Source organism: Gallinula chloropus (genome assembly GCF_964237585.1).
Source record: "Gallinula chloropus genome assembly, chromosome: 15".
In the NCBI taxonomy this organism is placed as follows: Eukaryota; Metazoa; Chordata; class Aves; order Gruiformes; family Rallidae; genus Gallinula; species Gallinula chloropus.
The window spans coordinates 18,413,065-18,419,115 of record NC_140100.1 but is presented as its reverse complement, the minus strand read 5'-3'; positions in this window follow the sequence as shown (position 1 = coordinate 18,419,115).

Below are 6,051 nucleotides of genomic sequence, written 5' to 3'. Positions count from 1 at the left end.
ATAGGCCCTCAGGCAGGGACAGGGAGGAGACTCTTTCCCCGTGTGAAAGGAGGGGAGTCAGCCAAGTCACTCCAGGCACTTCATCCTTGCTTTGCAGCCCAGGGGCTAGAAGAGGACCCAGCTCTGCCCTATGGCTGCCACAAAGCCACTGGAGCTGGGACTCCTCTTGCACAAAATAGGCACCTTCTGCCAGGCAGCTGCTGGTCCCAGCTCCCATGAGAATTACTGGGGGTGGAGGCCAAGATCCTCTTCCCCATGACACTGTCTCTCTTCAGATTGAGAATTTTTGTAAGTGTTGTTCACCCCCATTTTCCCATACCAAAAACTGAAGACCAGGAATGACTCTTTGGTAGCTCATGGGAGCGGCTTCTGCTCCTAATGCACACCTGGGAGTATGTGATTCAAATCAAGCATTTCAGTTTTCCTCTCCTAACTTCTCTCTTTTCCTTCTGCAACACTGTTCCATGCCCAGAGACAGCAAATATCCAATAGCTGCTCAATGTCCAAATGTCCAACAGAGTCAATGTGAATTGGAAGAGGTTTTCCTCAAAGAGGAGTTCCTGAACTTCTCACTGCCTTTTCCTCCTTGGACACGTCTCCACACTTGGTGGCACGAGAGCTCCAACAGCAGCTCCATTAGCCAGTTCCTCCTCCTGGCCTTTGCAGACACACGGGAGCTGCAGGTCTTGCACTTCTGCCTCTTCCTGGGAATCAACCTCACTACCATTCTGGGCAAGAGTTTGAGGATCATTATTGTAGCCTAGAACTCCACATGCCCGTGAACATTTTCCTCTTCAACCAAGTCAATATAAGGACAGGGAGAGATCACGCAGAAGCAGTTACTTTTCTGAGTTATTCTCAACAAAACCCATCTAATTCATCACCCAATCCAAAGAGAGCAGAGCAGTGAGAAAAAAAAAAAAGGCTTCCCATATCACTCCCTGTTTTTCCAGGGTTCACTTCAGTCTCCACTTCTCTCCTTCCTCCCATTAAGCAGCACAGGGGGGACAAGGAATGGGTGTTGGGGTCTGTTCATGACACATTGTCTTGGCCACTTCTTCCTCCTCAGGGGAGGACTCCTCACAGTCTCCCTGTTCTCCAGCACTGGGTCCCACCCACAGGAGACAGTCCTCCATGAACCCCTCCAATATGAGTCCTTCCCACATGGCTTCAGATCATCACCAACTGCTCCAGGGTGGGTCCTTCACAGCCCTGCCAGCAAACCTGCTCCAGCACAGGCTTCCTATGTGGTCACAGCCTCCTTCAGGTGCCTCCACCTGCTTGAGCAGGTGCTTTTTCTCATCCTATTGCTTGTTGAGATAAGAAACCAACCCCCACCTCTCTCCACCCACTTGTAGGTCAAAGTAGAGAGCAATAAAGTCCCCCCTCAGCCTCCTTTTCCTAAGGCTAAAATGCCTCAGTTCTTTCAGCTGCTCCTCACAGGACTTGTGCTCCAAACCCTTCACCAGTTTCATTCCCCTTCTCTGGACACACTCCAGCATCTCAATGTCCTTCACATAGTGAGGGGCCCAAAACTGGACACAGTAGGTGAGGTGTGGCCTTACCAGAGCTGAGTATAATGGAAAAATCCCTTCCCTACTCCTGCTAGTCACACTATTCCTGATACAGGTCAGGATGCTATGGGCCCTTTTGACCACCTGGGCACAGTGCTGGCTCGTGTTTAGCTTCTTGTCCACTAACATCCCCAGGTCCTTCTATCCAGGGAGCTCCAAAGCCACTCTGCCCCAGGCCTGTAGCACTGCCTGGGGTTACTGTGACCAAAGTGCAGGACCCAGCACTTGGCCTTGTTGGACCCTGTCACTGTTGAGATGGACAAACGACACATACAAGAGGTCTCCTGGTGCACAAGCAAAAAGGACCCAATTTATTTCTGTATCCTCATTTTTATTTGTTTCTACTACACGTGTCCTTTTGCTCATGGTCTCTCAGGCAGATGCTATCATGCGATTGGTGGACATTTTTAACTTCACTAACAAGGTTTATCTCTTGCCAGGTTCCTTTATCTGTGGTCAGCAAATTCCTTAAAATGGTTTACTTCTCTGGATGCTCTACACTTCCTCTTTCTCAAGGGTACACTGTAATATCTTCAAGGCCCAGCTCTATCTTCTCAACCAAGGGGTCTACAGGCCTGTCATAGTCCCCCACAACTCCCCTTTTTGTATTTGTGGTACAAAAATCACCTTTATTATCCACTGCAGGGCCCTTTGCAGCAGAGAGATAATTCAGGGCAACATTAGTAACACAACTACAATAACTACCAGAACAATTAGTCCAGCCTTGATCACAGACAGCAATACCCCTCTAGGTAAAGCAACAGGAACATTAAAAGTCCTTGATACCTTGTTTGAGGTATAATTACACCATGTGGCAGCATTTTGATAAATTGACAAAGTAGCATTAACATTTTGTCCCGTTTGAGTTGTATTCTAATTATAATTAAACCTCACACAGGTGTCCACTGTCACTGCTCCCAGCAATTCCAGCTCTTGGGGTTCTTCTGTCACTTGTGGCAAGTGGGCAAAAAACCCCGCCCCAATTGTCCGTGAAGGACTGGGGGGTTGCACACAGGTTGGGCCCTTTCATGGGGTTTGGCCACGTGTCCACAGGCAGACCAATGAGACTGAGCTCTGAAAACAGGTTGTCCTGTGATGCTCTAGCCAGACAAATGGAATCCTGACCTGTAATATTCGCCAGGGTGATGCACACATTACTCTTCTACTGTGCTGGCATCACGAATGTGCTAACCCCAGTCCATATTATGACCCGGTTTCTCATGCCCCTCGTGTCCCATCACCCTGGTTTCTCATGCCCCCAGTTTCCTGGGACCCAGGTTTCCCATGTCACTGTTTTCCCAGGTCACTGAATCTACAGGACCCAGGTTTGCCAGCACCCTGGTTACCATGAGCCCCTGGTTTCTTGGGCCCTGGTTTCCTGGGCCACTGGTTCTCCGGGGCACTGATTTTCCTGGATGCCATTTTCCTGCACCTCCAGTTTCCTGACACCCTGGTTTACCATGTTCCCAGTTTCCTGCGCTCCCCAGTTCCTATGCTACCGGTTTCCCACACCCCCAGTTTCCCCGCCCCTTTTTTCCACTCACTCCAGTTTCCCACACCCTTAGTTTCCCAGCACCCTGGTTTCTCATGCCACAAATTACTCAGGACCCAGCTTTCCCATGCCCCTGGTTTCCCAGGGCACTGATTTTCCAGGACACCGGTTTCCCGAGCCCCCAGTTGCCTGGTACTCTCTCCGGTTTCCCAGCACTCAGGTTTTCTGCGTGCCCATTTTGTGGGCACCCTGATACCCCGGCATACCAGTTTCCTGGCACCCCGCTTTCCTGGCACCCGACTTTCCCACATACTTAGTTTCCTACGCCCCCAGGTTCCCGCACCACTGCTTTCCCACGCTCCCAGTTTCTCAGGACCCAGGTTTCCCACACCCCTGGTTTCCCAGGTCACTGAATTTACAGGACCCAGGTTTCCTAGCACCCCGGGTTCCACAACACCTGGTTCTTTTGCCCTGCTTTCCTGTGCTGCTGGGTACTGATTTTCCAGGACGCCGGTTTCCTGCCTCCCCAGTTTCCCTGAACCCCGGTTTCCCACGCTCCCAGTTTCCTGTGGACCCTGTTCCTGTGCCACTAGTTTCCCAAGTCCACAGTTTCCCATGCCTCTTTTTTCCAGTCACGCTGGTTTCCCTGCACCCCGGTTTCCATGAGCCCCTGGTTTCCTGGCACCACCAGTTGCCTGGCACACCGGTTTCTGGTCACCCTGATTTCCTACGTGCCCATTTTGCTGGCAGCCCGGGTTCCTGGAACACTGGTGTCTCCCCACCCAGGTTTCCAGTGCCCCCAGTTTCCTGGAACACTGTTTTCCCAGGACTCTGTTTTTTCACACCCACAGGTTTCTAGCACACTGGGCTCTTGACACCCTGGTTTCCTGCAGCCCCAGTTTCCTGGAAATTCATTTTCCTGTGCACTTAGTTTCTCACGCCCCCTGGTTCCTGCACCACTGTTTTCCTGCTCCATTAGTTTCCCATCACCACGGCTTCTCATGCCCACGCTCCCAGGACCCAGGTTTCCCACACCCCTGGTTTCCCACGTCACTGAATTTACAGGATCCAGGTTTCCTAGCACCCTGGTTTCCACGACCACTGGTTTCTAGGGCACTGGTTTTTTGGGCCACTTGTTTCCCAGGGCAGTGTTTTTCCAGGATGACGGTTTCCTGGTCCACCCGTTGCCTGCCACCCTGGTTTCCCAGCACCACATTTTCCTGCACCCCCAGTTTCCCACATCACTGGTTTCCTGCGTGCCCCATTTGCTGGCACCCCAGTTTCCTGGCACACTGGTGTCTCCCCACTCTGGTTTCCCACTCCCCCAGTTTCCTGACACCTCAGTTTCCGAGCAACCTGGTATCCAGGCACCCCAGATTCTTGTGGCCCCTGTTGCTGGTTCCTGTGCCCCCGGTTTCCTAGCACCCCAGTTTTCTGGCAGCTCTGTTCCCATTGCCACTAGTTTCCCAGTATCCTGTTTTTTCAGCAGCCCAGTTTAAGGCTCCCCAGTTTCCTAGTGCCCTGGTTTCTGGGCACCACGGTTTCCCATGCTCCCAGTTTTCCGCACCCCTATTTTCCCACATCACTGGTTTTCTGCACGCCCAGTTTACCAGCACCCCAGTTTCCCAACACACTGTTGTCTCCCCACCCTGCATTCCCACGCCCCCAGTTTCCTGGCATCCCGGTTTCCTGTACCCCTAGTTTTCCATCACTCTGGTTTCTCATGCCCCCAGTTTCCCAAACCCCAGATTTCCCACCCCCCTGGCTTCCCGTGTCACTGAATTTACAGGACCCTGGTATCCCCAGCACCCCGGTATCCACGAGCCTCTGGTTTCTTGGGTCCCTTTTTCCTCAGCGGCTGGTTTCCTGAGGCACTGATTTTCCAGGATGCCTGTTTGCTGCTCCCCCATTTGCCCAGCATCCTGGTTTCAAGCGCTCCCGTTTTCATGCGCCGCACGCCCCCCCTCCACCCCCAGCTTCCCGTGCCACTGGTTTCTTACACCCCTAGTTGCCTGCACCCATTTTTTCCATTCACACTGTTTTCCCAGCACCCCAGATTCCATGAGCACTCGGTATTTTGGGTCCTGGTTTCCTGGGCCGCTGGTTTCCTGGGACACTGATTTTCCAGGATGCCCCTTTCCCCCAACCCCAGTAGCCTGGAATGCTGGTTTCCCCCAACCCCGGTTTACTGTGCACCCTGTTTGCCAGCACCCTGGTTTCCCAGCACACCGGGGTCTCTTCAACCTGGTTTCCCATACCACCAGTTTCCTGGCACACCGGTTTCCTGGCAGCCTGGTTTCCTGTGCCCCCAGTTGCCTAGCACTCCGGATTCCCGGCAACCCAGTTTCCCAAGGCCCTTGTTTCCCACGCCCCTAGATTCCTGCACCACTGGTTTCCCAGCACCCTGGTTTCCCACGCACCTTGTTTCCCAGGTCACTGAATTTACAGGACCCCTTTTTCCTAGCACCCCGGTTTCCATGAGCCCCTTGTTTCTCTGGCTGTGGTTTACCGGACCACTGTTTTCCCGTGGCACTGATTTTCCAGGATGCTGGTTTCCTGGGCCCCCAGTTGCCTGGCACCCCAGTTTCCCAGCACCCCGCTTTCCATGAGCCCCTGGTTTCTTGGGCCTTGGTTTCCTGGGCCACTGGTTATCAGGGGCACTGTTTTCTCAGGATGCCTGCTTACTGCGCCCCCATTTTCCCCAAAGCCTGGATTCCCGCGCTCTGGGTTTCCTGTGCCCCTGTTCCCATGTCACTGGTTTCCCACGCCCCCAGTCTCCCACACCCCTTTTTTCCATTCACGCTAGTTTCTCAGCACCCCGGTTTCCTGTGTCCCTAGTTTCCCACTCCCCCATGTTCCTGTGTCACTGGTTTCTTGCACCCCCTGTTTCCCAAGACACTGAATTCACAGGACCCCAGTTTCCCAGCACCCTGTTTTTTGCGATCCCCTGATTTCTTGGACTCTGATCTCCTGGGCCACTCATTT